The 24929-nt window shown below is 36.4% G+C and overlaps 1 pseudogene; it reads right to left on the reverse strand.

The window, feature by feature from the left end:
• Positions 1–310: 310 nt before the first annotated feature.
• The window catches only part of LOC140514698 (large ribosomal subunit protein eL21-like), a 36634-nt pseudogene continuing 12015 nt past the window's right edge, over positions 311–24929 (reverse strand).

The following is a 24929-nucleotide window of genomic DNA, read 5'->3' on the forward strand; positions in this document are numbered from 1 at the left end:
CAGAGAAATTCTACTCATCCTCACCACCAACTGATGGTGTCAATATAGATTGAAGCATACTTTTTGTTTAACTTTTTCATGAGCTTTCTGTCTATTTTGTCCACAACATGACTACTATGGAAACATTTTACATGACTACATATGAAAAATATATATGAAGTTGTATGCCTTCAAAATGAGGAAGAAGGGAGAAAATTTGGAACTCAAATTAAAAAAAATAGTTAAAAATTTTGTTTTCTTGTAACTGGGAAAATAAAACACTAAATACTTTTTTTCATAATCCAAAATTTTTCATTGTTTTTTATAACAGTCATATAATGACTTTGTAGGAGATTGTTTCCAATAGTTCATGTTCCTTACCATTGCTTCTCACAAAGTGTGCTTGTCTGAGTAGAATAGACTGTCGTTTTATTTGAACCGAAGTACGTTTTCCTTTGGCTTCCTTCTTTTTCTGATCATTTTCCTTTTCCCATTACAGGATGTTATCTCTGCTTTTAGAACGCTTAATATGTTCAATGTATGCTTTAATTCTCTTGGCTAGAATCTTGTCCTTAATCTCTTTGTTTAGAGAAATCCCTGCAGTAAGATGAGTAGCATTATAGACACATCCACTCTTGCTGCAGTAACATTTGTGAGGCATTCCTTGCTGAACTGTCCCAACACCCTTGATATCTGCAATAACACTTTTCTTGGATATTCACATATACATAGCCAATAGGACAACACCATGTTTTTGAAGGGGCCTAGAAAACATGTATCATTTTCCTCTCCATTTTCCTTTTGTAGTCGTTATTTGCAAAGATCATTGAAATATGGTGGAGCTGGCAGATGGAATAAATATTCTCTAAAAGCTTTGTCAGTAATAAAGGATATAAGCCTAGGGGACAGAAAGAAAGAGGGAGAGAAAGGGAGAGAGCAGAAGGAGAAAGAAAAAACCATAGAAGTGAAGGGACAAATAACTAGTTCCAAGACATTTTAAATGCATGTCTATAGTGAAAGAAGGATGGATACATTTTTAATATGAATAAATTTTGTTTTTAATATTTATAAAATGTACAATGTTTTATTTGAAACCATTTTCTGATACTCCAGTGTAAACATACTAGTTCAGTAAATACAGTGAGGATGTATGGTTTTGTCATTGTTGGCACTACCATTGTTGTCACAGAGGCAAACCTACAATAAAATGGTAGATGCTGAAAAGAAATTTGCATCTCTAGAGCATAAGGCACTTTTTGAACTTTTATTTCCTCTTTTGTTCTTACAAGAAACTTCATCCTATACTGAAATTATCCTCAGCAATTAAATAAGATATTTTTCTGTACTCATGGAAAAATTGTCCATGTCTAATCTCCTTCAGGATGACAGATTCTTATTTAAAGGGTATTGACTGAAATTTCTATGACAGGGTGAGTCTGTTTTGGTGGAAGAGCAATCAGACCAGTCACAACTTAATACAGTAGTTTGTGATTTCATTTAGAATTTTCGTTAGGGGTGAAATCAGATATTATTGGTTCCTGATTGATGGTTGCCTTCTTGTAAAGCATACTATTTTGCCACTTTTATTTATTAAAGATATAGTTATTTGAGCAGCAATGATTGTCTTATTTCTGCAGATAAAACTCAGACATGCTAGAGGGAAAAAATATCTGTACCAGAGTTGGACTAGAGGAATAATTAATCTACATTTAATAAATAAATGCAATGAAAGAAACAAAAATGTTTAAATGTAATTAAGTTCTTTGAAGCAGGCAGATAACACTTGAGTCAAAAGAGGTACCACCTACTTGTACCAAAAGATATATTAAAATTTACACACACAATGTATATGCGTGTAAATTAATAAATTCATAACAATACTTAAAACAAAATTACTGTATAAGAAAGATATTAATATTACTCTTAACCATGATGGTTTGTTACAAATATCGAGCCAGAAATAATAGAGAATGAAGTCAAATGGGCCTTAAGAATCATGCTAACAATAAAGTTAGTGAAAGTGATAGCATTACACTTGAGCTATTAAGATTTTAAACTGTGAAAACTCAACAGCGGCCACTGGATTGGAAGAATTAGCATGTCAATCCTAAAAGAAGGATCATGCCAAATAATGCTCAAATTACTGAACAACTACACTCATTTCACATTCCAACAATATTATGCTTCAGATTCTGTAACCTAGGTTATCAGCAATATGTAAGTCAAGAACTAGCAGAAAAGCAGGGTCTTTTTTGAAGACGCAGAGGAACTAGAGGCTAAATTACCCAAACACACTGGATTATAGAAAAAGCAAGGGAGTTCCAAAAAAAAAAAGTCTACTTCTGCTTCACAGACTACACTAAAGCCTTGGCTGTGTGTATCACAAGAAATCATGGAAAGTTCTCAAAGAAATGTGTGTATTGCATCAACTTACTTGTCTATTGAGGAACCTATTTATGGGTGAAGAAACAACAGTTAAAAACAAACATAGAACAATGTACGGATTTTGATTAGGAAAGAAGCATGATAAGACAATATTTCCAAGTAAATATATCCACATCTATATCTATATCTATATCTATCTATCTATCTATCTATCTATCTATCTATCTATCTATCTATCTATCTATCTATCTATATCTGTCTATCTATATCTATATCTATATCCATATATATATGTATATTAACTTCTGTGAAGAGTATAAAATACAAAATGTTAGTCTGGATGAATCAAAAGCCAGAATTAAGCTTTTAGGAGAAATATCAACAATCTTAGACATACAGATTATACCATTCTGATGACAGAAAGTGAATAAAAATTAAGAAGCCTCCTGATGAACGCGTAAGAAAAAAGTAGAAAAGCTAGTTTAAAGCTTAATATTAAAAACAAAAACACAAAAATGAGATCATGAAAAATGGTTCTATCACTTCCTGACAGATGAGGAGAAGAAATGGAAGCAACGACAGATTTTATATACTTGAGTTCAAAGATGGTAACTGTAGCCATGAGATTAAAAGACACTTCCTTGGATCTAAAGGTATGACAAATATGGAGAGCACCACCAAAAGCAGAGACATCACCTTGCCAACAAAGGTCCACAATACTCAAAGTTCTGGTTTGTCCATTAGCAATACATGGCTATGAGAGTTACATTCTAAGGAAAGTTGATCAACACAGAATCAATGCTTATGAATTGTGGTACTGAAGAAAATTTTTGAGAGTTCTTTGCAGAATAAGGAGCTAAAATCAGTCAAAATCTAAATTAATTAATTCAAACTATTCAATAGAAGAATAAACACTGAAACTGAAGTTTATTAGGACCATATACTGAAAAGAAAAAAATGGAAAACACCTTGATGTTGGAAAAAATGAAGGCAAAAGGAAAAGGTAATGGTAGAGAATAAGATGGATAGATAGTGTGGTGGAAGCAAGAAATAAGAGCTTGGAAAGAATTTGGGAGATAGAAGACTTTGGGAGGAGAGAAAGTCCTGGAATTCTATGGTTTATGAAATCATGAAGAGTTGGACAAAACTGAACAAAGAAACAACATAACAAAGAAATGTGGAAATAACCATACCATTTAACTGCACCATTTAAAATAGCGGTGTGTGTGTGTGTGGGTGTGTGTGTGTGCGTGCATGTGTATGTGTGTGGGGGGTCATAGATATATATATATATATGAATAAGTACAATACAGGCTTCTACTAATATACCAGAAACCATTTGCTTAGGATAAAAGATTCTAAATCACTTATAATGTGGAAATTTTTTTAATTTAATCAAGTGTCTATTGCAATCTGTATTTAATTACTTGAAATTGCTAACAAATGATTTTACTTCGAATTTCAATCACTAACTAAACATTTTGCTAACTGAAAACAATACTGTGTATATGAATTACCGTTCATTTAATTATTAAGATTACTGGTGGCTACTATATATTATTACTAGGTTACATTTGACATTGCTAAAAGCAATGAGAAACTCACTTGCCTCCACAGAGGGAAAATGACTAGTTTTTAAGCTATTTTAAATTCCTATTTATGGTAAATAGAAAATAGATGCGATGTTTATATTGTATGGAGGGATATATATGTGTGCATACACATTTATAAATACATATATGTATATGCACACACATATATGTGAATACCTAAATATATATATATATATATATATACACAAATATATTCAGCATACTATATTTTGCTATTACTCAAATTAAGAAAGAATTATTTTGTAATTCAGATGTATAAATAATTGTTTTTTGGCAGGTCAGTTCATCATGCTGGACTCCAATTCAATTGTAAAACAAAATCCTCTACTTTCAGCTTTGCACCATTGATTCCATGATTTTGTCAGTTCTTTAAAGATCTGTGATTTTTGTCACAGCATTTCTCCCATGGACACAAATACTCTTCAGGAGGAAATGTTGTAAATACTAAGAGGAAACACATTAAAACAACTCTCAAATTTTATTTCCCACTTTGTTTGATGAGTAAGACAACCAAAAATTTGGGGAGAAAGTAATTGGAAAGACTATGAAAAGATAACATTGATACACTGTTGATAGTTCTGTGAGTCATTCTTACTACTCCTAATATCAAGTGCAAATTTATACAAGAAAACTCGTGTTCTTTTATTCAACGTTATCATGACTGGACATCTATTGCAACTAGTCAGTCAACAGTCATTTTTTAGGTTGCTATTATTTGCCTGCCATCATGTTGGGTGCTGAGGTTAAAAAGATAAAGATTAGACTGAGATATAAAGTGTCATATGGTAAACACGAAGTAAAATTTTGGGGAGAAAAAGAAGTGATTAACATTTAATGGGAAAAGGAAAACGTCTTATATGGTTGGTGGTACTTCAGCTGAGATTTGGGAAAGAGCTTACATATACTAAAATATTCACAGTTGCACTTTTTGTTATAGCAAAGAACTAGAAATAAGAATTAATCTAGAATTTATTGGAGCGGGAACCTCTGTTCTATAGATACAAAGTAATTATATTTATTCAAAATACGTTACATAATAATTTTAAAAAGATTTGTATGCCGTGATTTCAAGCAAAACGAGGAGAAGTGTTTATGTGCATTCACACAGAGCGACATACACACTATCACATCTTGTTCAGTCGGGTCTGACATTTTTTGATTCTATGAATCATTCTATCCATGAGAATTTCTTGGCAAAGATACTAGAAAGGTTTACCATGTCCTCCTTCAGTGCATTAAGGCAAACTGAGGTTAAGTGGCTTGTGCAGGGTAAAAAGTAACTAAGTGTCTGAGGCCAGGTTTGAATTTAGATCTAACTCACTCTGCTGTCAGCACTTTGTACACTGAACTATCAACTTCCCAAAAAGTACAACCATATAAATATAGTCATTAAATGAAGTCAGACTTTCAATAATGTTGTCAGACAATAAATAATGAAATATATCTTCCTCCTTGTAGTCTCAAGATAAAGGAAAGCAATGGGGGCTGCTGGGTATGTGGAGAATTGATTGTGGCATACTTATAAAAATAAGAATATGAGATTTTTAATATTTTTCAAGATTCAATAATTTTTTATTTTATGTTTTCTCTTTGAAAACCAACCTCAGAAATTCCAGTTAGTTGTTAGTTGTGTCTCTTTCTTCTCTTTTTCCTCTCCTCCTTTCCTCCTCCCCTTCACTTCTCCCCATCCCTTTCTCTTTTGCTCCCTACTCTTCCTCTCCCTCTTACTTTAGCTTCCTCACACCTTCTTCCCCTCATTCGCGTTTGCCTAACCCTCTTCTTTCCTTAGTTTACATGAAATGATGTTTATTGTTAATAACAATAATAATAATCGTAACTACAATTTGCATAGCAATTTCAATTTTCCAAAGTATTTTGTTAATATTACCTCATTTTGTACACAAAAGTCCTGGGCTGTAGGTGAAGTTATAATACTACTTTAGTGATGAGGAAACTAAAGCTAGTAAGGTAAAAGATGTGAATGAGTTTACACAGACGAAGTGTCTGCAGCTGAATTTAAAAGGAGGTTCTCCAAAGTGCAGGAACAATATTCTTCACACTGCTACTGAGCTGCATATTTTATTTCTATTTATTAAACACCCACAATTTTTATTATGGTATTTTGCATATATTCATCACAAGCACTGCAATATTAGAAAATCAAATATCATCTTATGGTGCTTTTCACAGTGCCTGGAACACAACACGTGCTGAATAGTATGGAAATTAGTTAAACGTTATGTGAATAAGAGGTTGAGTGAAGGGTGGTTATCATTTTCCTTGAATAACTGATAAAACCAAATCAACCAGATAATTTGTTTTCGTCCCCATGAGAAGATGGAACCCACTGTTTCATTCAGATTGTTTCCTTTTCCTAGTTTAAAAAATAACTCTAATTATTTATTTCTTTATTATTCAAATTTTTATTCTTTATAATTTTTAATTTCACATTTTCTCCCTCCATTCCATTGCCTCCACTACCAAGGAAGCAATGTGATATCAATTATACATGAGAAACTACACTACATATGTTTACATATTAGCCACATTTCAAGAAATAATAAGAAAATAAAGTAAGAAAATTGTATTTTAAATTGCATTTAGAGTTCGTCAAGTCTCTCTCTGGATGTGGATAGCATTTTTTCATAATGAGGTCTTTGGAATTGACTTGGATCATTGTACTGCTCAGAGTAGCCAAGGCTTTCAGTTAATTGTCATTACTGTGCACAAAAATCTGGTCTTCTCACTTCACTTTGCATCAATTCACTATATAGGTCTTTCTATGTCTGTTTTACTTTTTTCTGAAACCACCCTCTGCATCATTTCCGAAAGTACAGTAGTGCTTCATCACAATCATTTTGTTTTGTTTTTGTCCTTTGTTTTGTTTAAAGGATTTCCCGAACTGGTAGTTGCTCATGTCAAAATATTCTCTGTATTATTCAGTTTAACAACCATTTGTTGAACACTTTATACCTGAGACAACATGTTAATCATACAAAGACAAAAATGCAAAAACTCCTGTCTTTGAGGATCTCACATTTTTCTTTTCTGGAGAGGGTTGAGAATATGTAAGAATAATTAGAAATTACAAATGATATTTTTTAATAAAGCAGAGCAAAGATGGCAGAACAAAGACAGGGACAAACATGAGCCCTCCCCCAAACCACTCCAAATACCTTTTATTTTTTCCCAATTTATTTATTTATTTTAGTTTTCAGCATTCATTTCCACAAGATTTTTGACTTTCACATTTTCTTCCCATCTCTCCCTTCGCCTACCCCAAAACACAGTCCATTCGGATTACCCCTTCCTTCAATCTATCATCGCTCCTATCACACCCCTTCCTTCCCTTATACCCATCTTCTCTCTTTTCTTGTAGGGCAAGATAGATTTTCTTGACAAATCATCACTCTTAAAAGAAGCAAGAATAAGCTTATTCAATGGAGGAAAAGAAGGAGAAAGTGAGAGGAAAAAAGTGAAGCTTATTCTCTTCACATTTGCCTTAAGGAGGGAATAACATGCTCACTCAATTTAGTGTGAATATATAAATTGAACTACAGAAAAGTAGGGGAGAAGGGTGAGAGGAAAGATAGAAGGGAGGGCAAAGGGGAGAAGGCAATAATTAGAAGTAAACACTGATGGTGAGGGACAAGGTCAAAAGAGAGAATAGTATAAATAAGGAGCAGGATGAGATGGAAGGAAATATAGTTCGTCTTACACAAGATAATTTGTGAAAATTTTCTGCAAAACTCCACATATAGACCAGTATTGATTTGTTTGCTTTTTCAGTGGGGATGGGTGGGAGGAGGAAGGGAGAGAAGTTGGAATTCAAGATATTAGGAACGAATGTTGAGAAATGTTTTTGCATACAACTGGGAAATAAAAAATGCAGTTAATGGGGTACAATAGTCTGTTTTGCCCTACAATAAAAGAGAAGAGATGGCGATAAGGGAAGGGAGTGGGATGATAAATGGCAGGGCATATTGAGGGAAGGGTTAATCAGAATGCAAGGTGTTATGAGGTGGGAGAGGGGAGAGATGGGGAGACAATTTTGAACCGAAAATTTTGTAGAAGGCATTGTTGAAAACCAAAAATAAATAAATAAACATATGAAAAAGGTCTACCAAACAACATTTTAAAAAATCAAAAAGCTTTTTCTTGTCTTTTTGATGAGAGATAATTTGCCCCATTCCATTTCTCCCTTTCCCCACCCAATATATTCCTCTCTCACCCCTTAATTGTATTTAGGTAGATATCATCCCTTCCCATTCAACTCACACTGAGTCCCCCCTCTGTGTCTGTGTGTGTATATATATATATATATATATATATATATATATATATATATATATATATATATATATATATATATATATATATATATATATATATATATATATATATATATATATATACACATATATATGTATATATATACATATATATAATATACACACATATATATGCATGTATGTATGCGTGTTTATAATCCCTCCACCTACCCAAATACTGAGCAAAGTTTGAAGAGTTACAAATATTATCTATCCATATAGGCATGTAAACAGTTCAACTTTAGTAAGTCCCTTATGATTTCTCCTTCCTATTTGCCCTTTCATGATTCTCCTTATTGTTGTATCTGAAAGTCGACTTTTCTATTCAGCTCTGGTCTTTTCATCCAGAATGCTTGAAAGTCCTCTACTTCACTGAATGACCACTTTTTCCCTTGAAGTATTGTACTCAGTTTTGCTGGGTAAGTGATACTTGGTTTTAGTTCTAGTTCCTTTGACTTCTGGAATACCATATTCCAAGCCCTTAGAGTCCTTAATATAGAAGCAGCCAGATTCTGTATTATACGTATTGTATTTCCACAATACTGGAATTATTCCTTTCTGGCTGCTTGCAATATTTTCTCCTTGACCTGTGAACTCTGGAATTTGGCTAAAATATTCCTAGGAGTTGTTCTTTTCTAATCTTTTTCAGGAAGTGATAGGTGAATTCTTTCAATATTTACTTTGTCCTCTGGTTTCAGAATATCAGGGTATTTTTCCTTGATAATTTCGTTAAAGATGGTATCTAGCTCCTTTATCTGATCATGCTCAGCTGCACTCCACTCCACACCTGTGCTGGGCTGCACTCTGCTCTGTAACTGTGTTGGGTTCTCCAAAACCTGTTTAAAAATTCTAAACTAATTCTAGAGCAGCAGAGCCCAGAAAAAATTGTAGTGAAACAAACTTTCAGCCCAAGCAATCTTCAGCAGGAAAAGTCCATTGTACCAGGGTGAGAGGGGAGTGCAGTCCAGGAAGGCCACAGCAGCACAAACCAGAAAAGACCTTGTGGTGAATGAATCTCTGTAAAAAGCAGCAAGTTCCAGATCTCTTGGTCTATAGATGCAAAGAAAAATTTGGAACGTCAGCAGGAAGGATTTGTTGCACCTGGATGAGAGGGAAGCTTATTCCAGCACAGGCCTGGGGCAGCAAATTCCTAGAAAAAACAAATCTGGAGCAGGCCTTAACAGTGAGTGTATCAGCAGTGGCAGTGGAAGTGGAAGTGGCAACATCAGCTTCCAGACCACTTTTTTGGTCATCATACCCTTTGACTGGAGATTTTGTTACATTTCCAGTGCAGAAGCAACTGCTTGTGATCACTTACAAACTGAACACAGGCCAGGAGAGTAGTAAACACTTTTCTTTTATTCATAACAACTTGGAAGAATTGAAAACTTAGAGATCTCTAGAAGTATGTCTGAAAATATCTGCACACGGGAATGCTTTCAAGGATCGATTACTCAGCAAAGTTGAGAATAGTATTTCAGGGAAGAAGAGGGACATTCAATGAAATAAGAGATTTTCAAACCTTCCTGATGAAAAGCCCACAACTCAGTGGAAATTACTATCTTCAAACGCTAGTATCAAGAGAAGTATTTAAATGCAAACAGTAGGGAAAACCTTGTTATTCAATGTGAGCAGGCAGTTTACATCCCTCTAAGGGAAGATTATAATTGTTAATCTTGAGAATTGTACATTTATTATGATATACAAAAGGAATATGTGTAGACAGAGAGAGTAGGTATAAATGAAATTATATGTTGATAAAAATGTGATTTAAGGGTGCAAAGGATGGTGTGAAAAGAAGGAAGTAGATAATGGTAAATTATATGACACAAAGAGGAGCAAAAACTTATTGAAGTAGAGGGAAAGAGGGGAGGAAGAAGAGAATTGTTTAAGATTTACTCTTATCTGATTTGGTTCAAGGAGGGAACAACAAACTCATTTAAGTATAGATATCTAACTAGCTCTATAGGCACTAGGAGGGAAAAGGGGAAAGAAAAGGTAGGGAAGGCTAAAAGAGAGGGAAGAAGTAGTAAAGGAAAAGGGAAATAAAAGGAAGTGGTGCTAAAAGAAGGGAGGGAAGACTGAAGGAGGCAGTATTCAAAATTAAATCTCTATCATGGATGAGAAGGGAGAACTAAAAGTAAAAAAGGTGGGAAAGATGATGGAGAGACAGACACAGATAGTAATTATAACTGAATTTGAATGGGATTAACTCTCCCATAAAACGTAGGCTGAGAGCAGAATGGACTCAAAACCATAATTCAACAACATATTGTTTACAAGGAACACATCTGAAACAGAGGGATACACACAGGGTAAACTTAAAAGGTTGAAGCACTGTATGTTATGCTTCAGCTAGTGTAAATAAAAGCAGGGGTAGCAATCCTAGAGTCAGAGAAAGCAACAGCATAAAGAAAATTATTCAAAGAAGATAAGGAAGAAAGTTACATTCTGGTAAAAGAAGCAACATCATTACTAAACATGTATGCTCCAAGTGGTATAGCATTCAAATTATTTTTTTTAATTTATTTAACTTTTAACATTCATTTCCACAAAATTTTGGGTTCCAAATTTTCTCCCCATTTGTCCCCTCCCTCACCCCAAAACATCGAGCATTCTGATTGCCCCTATCACCAATCTGCCCTCTCTTCTATTATCTCTCCCTTCCCTTGTCCCCATCTTTTCTTTTCTCCTGTAGGACCGGATAACGTTGTGTACCCCATTACCTGTATTTCTTATTTCCTAGTAGCAAGAACAGTACTCGACAGTTGTTCCTATAACTTTGAGTTCCAACTTCTCTTCATCCCTCCCTCCCCACACATTCCCTTTGGGAAGGCAAGCAATTCAATATAGGCCATTTCTGTGTAGTTTTGCAAATGACTTCCATAATATTCATGTTGTGTAAGACTAACTATATTTCCCTCCATTCTATCCTGCCCCCCATTACTTCTATTCTCTCTTTTGATCCTGTCCCTTCCCAAGAGCGTTGACTTCAGATTGCTCCCTCCTCTCATTGCCCTCCCTTCCATCATCCCCCCCACCCTCCTTATACCCTTCTCCACCACTTTCCCGTATTGTAAGATAGGTTTTCATACTAAAATGAGTGTGCATTTTATTCTTTCCTTGAGTCAAATGTGATGAGAGTAAACTTCATGATTTTCTCTCACCTCCTCTCTTTTTCCTTCCACGAAAAAGTCCTTTGCCTGCCTCTTTTATGAGAGATAATTTGCCCCATTCTGTTTCTCCCTTTCTCCTCCCAATATATTTCTCTCTCACCTCTTAGTTTCATTTTTTAAGATATGATCCCATCCTACTCCATTCACTCTGTGCTCTCTGTCTCTCTCTGTGTGTGAGTGCATGCGTGTCTGTGTGTGTGTGTGTGTATGCATGTAATCCCACCAACTACCCAGAAACTGAAAAGTTTCAAGAGTTACAAATATTGTCTTTCCATGTAGGAATGTATACAGTTCAACTTTAGTAAAGTCCCTTATGACTTCTCTTTGCTGTTTATCTTTTCATGCTTCTCTTCATTCTTGTATTTGAAAGTCAAATTTTCTTTTCAGCTCTGGTCTTTTCATCAAGAGTGCTTGAAAGTCCTCTATTTCATTGAAAGACCATTAATCTCCTGAAGTATTTGTACTCAGTTTTGCTGGGTAGGTGATTCTTGGTTTTAGTCTTAGTTCCTTTGACTTCTGGAATATCCTATTCCATGCCCTCCGATCCCTTAATGTAGAAGCTGCTAGATCTTGTGTTATCCTGATTGTATTTCCACAGTACTTGAATTGTTTCTTTCTAGCTGCTTGCAATATTTTCTCCTTGACCAGGGAAATCTGGAATTTGGCCACAATGTTCTTAGGAGTTTCTCTTTTTGGATCTCTTTCAGGTGGTGATCAGTGGATTCTTTCAATATTTATTTTGCCCTCTGGTTCTAGAATATCAGAGCAGTTTTCCTTGACAATTTCATGAAAGATGATGTCTACACTCGTTTTTGATCATGGCTTTCAGGTAGTCCCATAATTTTTATATTGTCTCTCCTGGATCTATTTTCCAGGTCAGTTGTTTTTCCAATGAGATATTTCACATTTTCTTTCATTTTTTCTTCTTTTGGTTTTGTTTTGTGATTTCTTGGTTTCTCATAAAGTCATTACCCTCCATATGTTCCATTCTAATTTTGAAAGAACTATGTTCTTCACTGAGCTTTTGAACCTCCTTTTCTATTTGGCTAATTCTGCTTTTTGAAGCCTCATTGGTTTTTTGAACCTCTTTTGCCAATTGAGTTAGCCTATTTTTCAAGGTGTTATTTTCTTCAGCATTTTTTTGGGTCTCCTTTAGCAATGTGTTGACCTGCTTTTCATGCTTTTCTTGCATCTCTCTCATTTCTCTTCTCAGTTTTCCCTCCACCTCTCCAGCTTGATTTTCAAAATCCTTTTTGAGCTCTTCCATAGCCTGAGCCCATTGAATATTTATTTTGGACGTTTGGGATACAGAAGCCTTGATTTCCATGTCTTTCCCTGATGGTAAGCATTGTTCTTCCTCATCTGAAAGGAAGGGAAGAGATATCTATCCACCAAGAAAGTAACCTTCTGTGGTCTTATTTTTCCCCCCTTTTCTGGGCATTTTCCCAGGCAGTTACTTGACTTCTGAGTGTCCTCTCCACACCCACCTGGCCTACAGATCCTCCTAGCCAGTGTTTCGGGTCTCAGATTCAAATGGTACTTCCCAGTCTCTGGGCTTTTGGTGGGGGTGGGGCTGCTATTCAGTGTGAGATTAAGTTCAGGTGCTCAAGTGGAGACAGGGCTGCCACATGGGGCTCAGTTCCTTCGGGGGGGTTTATGCAGAGACCTTCAACAATGAATCAGATATCCTGCCTGCTTTGGGAGCCCCTGTCTTCTGCTGCCTCCACTGCTGCTTCCCGAGAGGGCCTGAGTTATGGGGATAGCCCACTCCCCTCTCAGCCAGCTAAAGAGACCCTCTCACCAACCTTCTGCACCTGTGAGTGAAGGGACCTGCACTGCTGCTGGAGATTCTGTCCCTGAAGACTGCTCGGATCTGCTCCCCACAGTGCCGCGCGGCCAAGGCAGTGCTGGGCTCAGCTCTGGGTCTGGTGCAAGATGGAGCTTTCCCTTCAGTTTTTGAGGTCTCTCTGGAACAGAAATATCTTCCACTATGTTGTTCTGTGGCTTCTGCTACTCCAGAATTTGTTGGGAGTTCTTCTTTACAGGTATTTTATGGCCTGTGGGTTCGGAGCTAGCATATGTATATCTTTCTACTCTGCCATCTTCTAGCACCCAAATTCTTAAAGGAGAAGAAATAGAAAACTATACTAGTGGATGACCTCAACATCCCCGTCTCTGAACTTAATAAATATAACCTCAAAATAAACAAGAAAGAAGTTAAGTAGGTGAATAAAACTCTGGATTAGGTAAACATGATAGATCTCTGGAAAAAACTGAATGGGGATAGAAGGATATATATCTTTTGTTCAGGGGTACATGGCACATATACAAAAAGTGATCATTTACTAAGGCATAAAAACCTCACAATCCAGTGCAGAAAGGCAGAGATATTTAATGAATAATTCTTAAATGGTAATTCAATAAAAATTATGTATAACAAAAAGCCATGGAAAGGTATACCAAAAATTAAGTGTAAACTAAAAATCTTATCCTAAAGAATAACTGCGTTAAGTAACAAATCATAGAAACAATCAACAACTTCATTCAAGAGAATGACAATACTGGGACAACCTATGCAACCTTAAGGAATACTGCAAAAGAGGTTCTTAAAGGAAGTTTTATATCATGTCGGGCCTACATGAACAAAAGAGGGAAAGAAGTGATCAATGGGGCATGCAGCTGAAAAAACTAGAAAATAACAAATTGAAAATCTTCAGTAAATAATTTAATATTTAGAAATGTTACAAGTAAAAAGGTAGATTAGTAAATTTGTAATTAAAGAAACTATTGAACCAAAAAATAAAAGTAAGAGCTGGTTTTATGAAAAAAGCAAAAAAATTGAAAAAACGGTGCCAACTTGATTAAAGAAAAGAAAAAAGAAAATCAAATTACCATAGTCAAAATGAAAAGAGTGAAGTCCCCTACTATGAGAAGGAAATTTAGATAATAACTATAAATTACTTTACCATAATATATGCCCATAGCTTTGACAATTTAAGTGAGATAAATAAACATTTAAAAATATATAAAGTGCCCATATTAATGGAAGAGGAAGTTGAATACTTAAACAAAAACATCTCAGAAAAAGAAATTAAAGAAGCCATCAATGAACTCCCTAGAAAAAATATCCCCAGGGTTAGATGTATTTATATGGGACTTCTATCAAATCCCATCAAACAATTAAAGAAGACCAAATTCCAATATTATGTAGACTACTTGGGAAAAGTGGTGAGTAAGAGTCCTACCTTTTTATGATACAAATGTGTTTCTGATACCTAAACCAGAAAGAGCAAAAAGAGAGAAAGAACACTGTAGACCAATTTCTCTAATGAAAACAGACGGAAAAATTTTAAACAAGATATTAACAAAGAGAATACAGCAAAATATCATGAGAATAATACATTATGATCAAGTAGCATTTATATGAAGAATGCTGACCTGGTATAGTATTAGGAAAACTATCAATATTAATGATCATATCAAAAACAAACATAACAGAAACCATAGGATTATCTCAATAGACGCAGAAAAAGCTTTTGACAAAATACAACACCCATTCTTATTGAAAATCCTGGAGTGCATAGGAAAAAATTGAGCCTTTCATAAAATAATAAGCAGTACCTAACTAAAACCATCAGCAAGCATTATATGAAATGGGAATAAGCTAGATGCACTTCCAGTTGTCATCAGTGGATCAGAAAAGGAGTGGGCCGCTTTCAGAGATTTGGAGAACAGCACACATTTGCTCATCTGGGTCAGAACACTCACAAATACCAAGACTGCTTTGATGAAAATAATGGGGAAATTCAGAAACTGCTAAATGAAAAACGAGAACTCCACCGGATTTACCAGCAAGATAGTTCATCCACCTCTAAGAAAGCAGCATTTAATTCCATCAAAAGCAAAGTACAAGCAAAGCTTAGAGAGACACAGGATTCCTGGCTCTGTAAGAAGGCAGATCGAATTGTTTTATGCTGATAGTAACAATCCAAAGCGCGTTTTTGATTCCCTGAAAGCCATTTATGGAACACAAAGCTATGGTGTGTCACAACTACTCAGTGCTGATAGAGCCACATTGATTAGTGATAAGGACATGATCCTGGAGAGATGGGCTGAAAAATTCCATAGTATTCTCAACAGACTATCATCAATTAATGAGGAGGCCGTTGACTGTTTACCTCAGGTTGAAGTCAATCCCTACTTAATTGAACCTCCAATTGAAGAAGAGGTTTTGAAGGCCATTAGGTGCCTTTCATGTGGCAAAGCACCTAGTGCTGATTTTATTCCAGCTGAGATTTATAAGGTAGGGAGATCATTGCTCATACAAAAGCTGACTGAAATTTTCCAGGTTATATGGCAAGAGAGTGGTTATCCCTCAGGAGTTCAAGGATGCCTCCATTGTCCATCTTTATAAGGGTAAAGGGAATAGATTGTCTTTCTATAATCACAGGGGGATATCTCTCTTAGTCATTGCTGGCAAAATTCTTCCTAGAGTCCTCCTTAATAGGCTGATCCTTCACCTGGAAGATGGTCATATACCTGAGAGTGAGTGTTGTTTCAAAAAGGGCCGAGGAACAATCGATATGGTATTTGCTGCCCCTCAACTCGAAGAGAAATGCCAGAAGCAGAACAGAGATCTACATACAACGCTTATTGATCTGACCAAGGCCTTTGACACTGTTAGTCATGAGGGATTATGGAAAATTATGTCAAAATTTGTTTTCTCAGAGAAGTTCATCAATATTGTACGTCAATTTCATGATGGCACGTTTGCTCGGTTTCTGGATAATGGACAAAACTCTCATGCCTTCCCAAGTCACCAGTAGAGTGAAACAGGGCTGTGTGCTTGCTTCCATGCTTTTTAGCATGATGTTTTCAGCCACATTGACAAATGTTTTCAACAAGAATGAACATGGCCTCAAGTTCAATTATCGTACTGATGATAAATTCAATTTGTAAAGGCTACAAGCCAAGATCAGAGTGGAGGTGTTTGATTTTCTGTTTAAAGATGAATGTGCCCTAAATGAAGCCTTTGAAACTGAGATGCAACAAAGTATGGATCAATTCTTTGCTGCCTGTGCTAATTTTGGCCTACTGTTTAACACCAAAAAACAGGTACTCCATCAGCCACCACCACACCATTCATACGTGAAACCATCAGTTACAACCAATGGAGAAGCTTTGCATGCTGTGAATAAGTTCACTTACCTTGGTAGTGTACTCTCTAGGGATGGACACATTGACAATGAGGTTGATGCACATATTGCCAGAGCTAGCTCAGTGTTTGGGGGGCTCCGAAGAAAAGTTTGGGAGAGAAGAGGTATTAGATTGACTTTCAAACTGAAGGTCTACAGAGCAGCTGTGTTGACCTGATTGTTACATACTTGTGAAACATGGACTGTCTACCAACGCCATGCCAGGAAACTGAATACCTTCCACTTGAACTGTCTTAAGAAGATTCTGAGGATCATCTGGCAGGATAAGGTACCAGACACTGAAGTCCTTGCTCTAGCTGAACTGCCACTTATTCAAACTATGCTTCAGAGAGTGTGACTGTGATGAGCTGTCCACGTTGCTCGAATGCAAAATGTATGCTTGCCAAAAAAGACTATTTTATGGAGAACTTGGTTGAGTCAGGCCGTCACATGGAGGGCAGAAGAAATGATACAAGGACACTCTCAAGGTCTCTCTCAAGAAATTTGGGTTTGACTGTGCAACATGGGAGCCACTGGCACAGGCCCACTCAGTATGACATGCCCACATAAGAAAAGATGTTGTGCTCTTTTAAGAAAGCAGAATTGAGACCTCACAAAGTAAAGGTAGGATATGTAAAAGTGGTATATCCACTCCAAATATTCACACGGACTATCTGTGCCCAACTTGTGGTAGACCATTTGGAGCTCATATTGGTCTGATCAACCACAGTCAGCTATACCGAAATTTCACTTTACAATGGTGGTGTTATTTTGGTCCTCTTCAAAGGTGAAGGACAATAACCAACAAACCAACCGTAATTTTTCGTTCCTGTTAACCTGTTCATGCTTCTCTTAATTCTTGGATTTGAAAGCCAAATTTTATATTCAGCTCTGATCTTTCAGCAAGAATGCTTGCAAGGCTCTTATTTCACTGACTGTCCATTTTTTCCCCTGAAGTATTATATTCAATTTTTCTGGTTAGGTAATTCTTGGATTTAATCCAAGCTCCTCCGAGCTCCAGAATATCATATTCCAAACCCTTTGATCTCTTAAGGTAGGACCTGCTAGGTATTTTGTTATCCTGATTGTATTTCCACAGTGCTTGAATTGCTTCTTTCTGGTTACTTGTAATATTTTCTCCTTTACCTGGAAACTCTGGAATCTGGCTACCATATTCCTAGTAGTTGTCCTTTTGGAGCCTTTTCCACTAGGTGATCGGTGGATTCTTTCCTTTTCTATTTTATCCTCTAGTTCTAGAATATCAGTACAATTTTTTCCTTGATGCTTGGAAGATGAAGTCTAAATTCTTTTTTATATCTTTCTTTCACATAGTCCAATAAGCTTTAAATGATCTTTCCTGGACCTATGTTCCAGTTCAGTGGTTTTTACAATGAGATTTTGCACATTGTCTTCTTTTTTTTCTCCGTCTTTTTATTCTGTTTTATAGTTTCTCAGTTCCTCGTAGTAATCAGCTTCCATTTCTCCCACTGTAATTTTGAAGGAATTATTTTCTTCACATAGCTTTTGGACCTCCTTTTTCATTTGGTCAGTCTTGCTTTTTAAGGAATTTTTCTCCTAGTTGGCTCTTTTGCCATTTGAATTTTTCTGTTTTGTCAGTGTAATTTTTTTTTTTAACATTTTTGGGGTCACCTTTAGCAAGGTGTTGACTCATTTTTCATGATTTTCTTGCACCACTCTCATTTCTTTTTTCAGTTGTTCATCTACTACTTTTATTTCATTTTCAAAATCCTTTTTTTTTTAGATCTTCCATGGCCTGAGGTCAATTTATATTTTTCTTGGACGCTTTTGATGTAGGAGTTATGACTTTGTTTCCTTGTGGTTGTATGTTTTGATATCTTTTGTCACGAAAGTAAGATTTTTTTAGTCTCACTTTTTACTCTCTGTTTGTTCATGTTCCCTGTCAAATACTTGACTTTCTAAACCTTTGTCACGGTGAGGCTCTGCTTCCAATGGGATTGAGAGTAGTTGTGGATTACTGTCCCAGGATTCAATTGCTTTTTATCAGCTGTTCAATTCCCCACTGTCTGTGGGACCATAACTCCAGAAACTGCTGCTGCTGCCTCTGCTGCAGGTGCCATTGCGTGTGCTACCTCATCCTCTGCCTGAGTCTGGGATCAGACCTGAGCCAGACCACACCTCGCACCCTCACAGTCCAGAGAGAGCTTTCTCAATGACGTTCTATGTTCTCTTTAGTGTTTGTACGTTAAGAAGCCTTAAACCTCTATGGATGCCAGTGAATCAGCCCCCGAAGACTGTTCTGGCCCTGTCTATGCCTCTGCAGCCCACCCCAGACTAGGCTCTGCTCCCCTCTCAACCCAGCACGATAGATGCCTCCCATAAACCTTCGAGACTGTACTAGGTTAGATATTTGCTTCACTCCATCATTCTACGAATTCTACAGATCTAGAGTTTGTATGGGTCATTTTTACAGGTATTTATAGGGGATTGGGGAGGGATCCAAGCAAGTCCCTCCTTTATCTCCAACATCTAGCGTTCACAGCAGCCATGTTCTTATTCTGTCAAAAGACTTTTGATTTTATCAATACAGGGATTGTAATTCATTGTTATTCAAGGCTGGTTTTTTCATGGCCAGTAGATTCCCAATATTTTATATTAGCCTACAGTTATCTTTTCATTTTTATTAATTTATTTATACTTTAGTCAATATTTTTTCCATGAGATTTCGAGTTCCAAGTTTTCCCCATGTCTACCCTTCCCCACCTCAAGATGACTTGCATTCTGCTTACCCCTTTCCCAATATTCCCTACCCTGTACTACTCCATTGCCTTCTTATCCCACTCCTCCTCACCTTCTTGTAGGGCAAGATAGATTTCTATATCCCAATACTGTACATCTTATTTCCCAGTTTCATATAAAAACAACTTTTTACGTTTGATTTGAAAACTTTGAGTTCAGATTCCTTCCATTCTTCCCTCCCCACTCATTAAGAAAGCAAGCAATTCAATATAGGTTATAACTGTGTAGTTATGCAAAAGCACTTTCATAATAATCAGAAGAAAACTGAATACATTTCCTTCAATGCTATCATTTTTTCTATTCTCTCCTTTGACCTTGTCCCTTTTCAAAATTGTGAGATTCTGACTACTTCCTCTTGCAATCTGTCCTCCCTTCTATCACATCCCCTCTTATTCCCTTCCCCCTATTTTTCTGTACTGTAAAATACCCCATTGAGTGTGTATGTTACTCCCCCCTTAAGCCAAATCACATGGGAGTAAGGTTCATTTTTTCTGTTTCATTTCTCCTCTTTTCTTTCCATTGTGAAAGCTTTTTCTTGCTTAATTTACTCCATTGTATCTCTGTCTTTGTCCTTCTACCAATATATTCCTCTTTTACCCCTCAAATTACTTTTTGGATATCATTGTTTCCTATTTGTATTCAACTCACCCTGTCCCCTCTGTATATATACACACATAACATGTCGCATGTATGTCATATATATATACATATATATCAAATGTGTATATCTATATATTCATGCATATACATATTTGTATTCATACACATATATACATGTGTCCCTAATACTCAGAAAAGTTTCATAAATTACAAGTATCATCTTTCCATGTAGCAATGTAAACAGTTCAACTTTAATAAGTTGCTTATGATTTCTCTGTCCCTTTTACCTTTTCATGCATCTCTTGATTCTTTTATCTGAAAGTCAAATTTCGTATTCAGGTTGGGCATTTGCATCAAGTGTGCTTGAAAAATCCTCTATTTCACTGAATATCCATTTTTCTCCTGGCAAGATTATACTCAGTTTTGTTGAGTGGGTGATTCTTAACTTTATTTCTAGCTCTTTTGATCTATGGAATATCCTATTTGAAGCCCTTCATTCTCTTAATGTAGAAGTCTCCAGATTTTGTATTATCCTGATTGTGTTTCCACAGTACTTGATTTTTTTTCTGGCTGTTTGAAACATTTTCTCCTTTATCTAGCTACAATATTCCTAGGAGTTTTCATTTTGAGATCTCTTTCAAGAGGCAATTGGTGGACTCTTTCCAGTTCTATATTATCCTCTGATTCTACAATATCAAGGCAGTTTTGCTTGGCAAATTCTTGAAACATGGTGTCTAGCTTCTTTCATTGATCACAGCTTTCAGATAGTCCAACACGGCACACACACACACATACACACACACACATTATTTCTCCTGGATCTATTTTCCAGGTCAATTGTTTATCCAATGAGATATTACACTCTGTCTTTTATTTTGCCATTCCTTGGTTTTTGTTTTATGATTTCTTGATTTTTCATAAAGTCATTAGCTTCCAATTGCTCCAGTCTAATTTTGATGGAATTATTTTGTTCAGTGAGCTTTTGGACCACCTTTTCTATTTGGCTAATTCTGCTTTTTAAGGCATTCTTCTCCTCATTGGCTTTTTGGATTTCTTTTGCCATTTGGGTTAGTCTAATTTTTAAGGTATTATTTTCTTCAACATTTTAGTGGATTCCCCTTGGAAAGCAGTTAACTCATTTTTCGTGATTTCTTTGCTCCCCTACACCTCCACTGCCTTGGGTCTGGGGTAGGACCATGCTACTCTCTCCCACAGGCCTGATAGTCTTTTGTCACTGAAGTTCCAAATTGTGCTTGGTGTTTTGGGGTTGAGAAATCTGCAGACCACTACAGTTGCCAGTGCTTCAATTCCCTAAGACTTGCTTGGATTCTTTCTATGCTGATCCAGCAATGCTGCATTATACTCTTCTTCTAACCTGGCATGACAGACACTTTCTGGCGACCTTCTAGGCTTTCTTGGGCTGGAGATTTGCTTTTTTCCTTCATTCTCTGTGTTCTACAGCTCCAGAATTTGTTTAGTCGGTTTTTTTTGCAGATTGGTATGGGGTAGAGCTCAAACAAATCCCAGCTTTTATTCTGTCTTGACTCTGCCCTCCCTAAAGTTACCTTAAATGGGATTTCTTTCCCTAGTACCTTCTGCTAGATTTTTTGGTAATATATAGAAATGAAAAGTATTTATGTGGGTTTGTGCAAACTTGTCAAAGCTATTAATTGTTTCACATAGTTTTTTATTTACACTCTAGTTCTCTTATGTATACCATCAGAACAATTTCAAAGAGTTAGTTTTTTCCTCATTACCCATTATAATTCCTTCCATCATGTTTTCCTTCTCTAATTGCTCCCTTTAACATTTCTACTAAAATACTGAATAATGATGGTGAGACTTTACAACACCCAGTTTCATTGGCAACCAAGTTTTAACTTACTCCATTTCTAATCCAAGTCAATGCATCTTTTCTTCCTTAGTCAAACCAGTACTTCACCTCACTATGCGCTCACCATATTGATTCTGACTTCAGTAATGTACACACAAAAAGATTATCTCAGATCTCCTTAGTCCAATATATCTTCCAACATAATTTGTCTCTATAACTGGAAGACAGGTGTGCACCAGAAATTCTAGCTATAACTTCATTCTTTTACACTTGTAAGTAAGTTTTTAACATTCTAATAGGCCTCTGAGGACTCCATGAAAATGCCAGGATCAATTTGGGTGTTCTTTAAAATAGTGATCCTCAAAAGGACAGGTGCCTCTTAGAGTGCATAACAGCTACCAAGTAATGATAAAAGTATGAAGAACAAATGGATCTATGAGTATAGGAAACAAGGATGTTAAAGCTTTAATATGATGAAGTTGTTTGAAGAACTAATGAAACACCCCCCCCCACACACACACACATACACACACAACTTGCAGGATATTGATTTAAGCTGTTAATTACAGAATTAAGTTCCCTCAAAGCACAATCATGTTAGGCAATTGCATTTTTTATTTCAAGTCACCAGTGTTAATTTGGTAATTACACATTTAATTGTACTCTTTCTTTTGTCTTTTGGAAGCCACTATATATTCCACATAATGTGATATTGAAGCAGCCCACATAGTAACGGAAGAATGAACTGGGAAATAAGGATAATGATGAAAATTGAATATTTGACAGGTTGCATCTAAACAATTCAAGTCGACTGGGAGCACAAAGGATAACTCCTTTTACCTTAAGAGGTGGTGCAGTGGATAGAGCAACAGTGCAGGAGTCGGGAGGATCTGAGTTCAAATCTCACCTCAGACATTTGACACTCACTAGCTGTGTGACCTTAGGCAAGTCATTTAAACCCAATTGCCTCAAACTGGGTCATATACACTAATCCTGATGAATATCTGGTCACTGGATTCAGATGGCTCAGGAGGAGAAGTGAGGCTGATGACCTGCACAGCCATCCTTCACTCAAAACAAAGTCAAATGCAAGTCATGTCATTATTTCTGATGACATGGTGTTCTTTGGCAATGAAAGATGAGCACGCATACACAAATGTTAATAATGAATAAGATCTCCATATTAGTTCCCAAGGAAATGATGTTAGAAAATCAAGTGTAATTTCAGCATAAAATATTTTGAGAGTGAGTGCATACAGAATAATATAAAAAAAGAAATTTTTCTATTAGTGAAACTGATCTTTCCAACCTAATGAAACTCTAAACCAAGAAGATAAACTGAAGGGGGATCATTCAAGGATGGGTGAGTAAGTAAAATGACATGTGTATCTCGTTTGTGGTAAATACAAAGAAATGAATATGCTTGGCTAAAAATAACATGAAATATAATTAGAGGAAGGTAAATTGCAGCCTCGGGACAGAGGTGAGGGAGATGTCAGAAACTAAAACTTTCTTTAGGACATTAACCCAGTGTGCTGTTATGGTTATGAAGTTTTCTTCATTAGATAGAGTTAGTGAATATTTTAGTAATTTAGCTTTTTATAAAGCATGGGGCAACATATTGCTGTCTAAGTTTCTACCCACCTCCTACAACTTTACATAGTTTACTGTAGGCAAAATGTTAGGAGTATACAATTGATTTAAATCCCTGTTAAGGGAACTACCTAGAATGTAGGTAAAAGTTTAACTGTCTCCTTTAAATTATGTTTATTTAAATTATGTTTATCTCTTTATACATACATAAATGGATAGTAGGTAGATATTTGGTACCTAATTAGATACTTAGATAGATGATAGGGGGAGAGAGAGAGAGAGAGAGAGAGAGAGAGAGAGAGAGAGAGAGAGAGAGAGAGAGAGAGAGAGAGAGAGATTGTAGACAGATACTTAGATAGACAGATTCAGGTTACCTGTAATGTGTGGGGAGTGAAATAGATAGTTACACTGTACTTTATGTGTATACTGAGGCACTGGCATAGTTTGAGAAGACCTAATTTTTAGGACTTTCTTCAGTCCTTTGAATAGGTGGCATCAAGCTGAGTTTTTTCTTCTAAGATGACTGTAGGAAATATGGTACTACTCAATACCTCCCTTCTCCATAAAGACTCCTTATTTATTTAATGACTATTCTTTGGAAAGTGATCAAGGCTCTCATATGATGGTTTTATTAATTTGAGTACAACCCATAGTCAAACTAAATTCCATTGATCAATTCAATCAAGAAGTGTTCTTCTCACAAAAAGATTATTTCTTTTTATGTAGGATAGGATGATCAATGGAACTGAATCTTGAATTTTAAACTATAAATAAGAGAACAGAAGAAAGTTCATAAGGAAACACGGATAAACAGGGCATCTTTGAAAGTAATAATGGGGGCAGCGCCAAGATGGTGGAGCAACAGCACACTTTCTAGAGTGCTGCCCTTAACCTCCGTGAAATATTTGTAAAAATGGCTCTAACTAAATTCTGGAGCCGCAGAACCCAAGGAATGATGGAATGAAGCAAATCTCCAGCTCAAGACAGCTGGGAAGGTGGATGGGAAGTCTATCCTGACACGTAGGGTGCAAGGCACTGTCCAGTGTGGGCAGCACTGGCACAGACAGTACCTGAGCAGGACTTGGGGAGAATGAATCTCTTGCACCTGTGTCAGTTCCAGATTTCAGGACCCCAAAACGCCAACGACAAATTGGAAGGTCAGTGGAAAAAGCCTGTGGGACTAGTTCAGGAGAGTAGAATGGTCCCACAGTGGCAGAAGGGGAAGGGGGCAGATGAATCCACAGTAGCCACCACACCAGCAGGGACAGAGATGACTGTTCCTGGAGCTCTAGGCCCACAGATTGTGGAGGAATCTAGTAGCTGACAGTACACTCCCGCCCCCACTGTAGCCAGAGATCTACCTTGACAAAGAGCTCAAAAAGCAAGTAAATTACTGGGGAACTGAGAAAAGTGGAAAAAAGAATCACACTATAGAATCTGACTTT

The sequence above is a fragment of the Notamacropus eugenii genome, chromosome 7, assembly GCF_028372415.1.
Source record: "Notamacropus eugenii isolate mMacEug1 chromosome 7, mMacEug1.pri_v2, whole genome shotgun sequence".
Lineage (NCBI taxonomy): Eukaryota > Metazoa > Chordata > Mammalia > Diprotodontia > Macropodidae > Notamacropus > Notamacropus eugenii.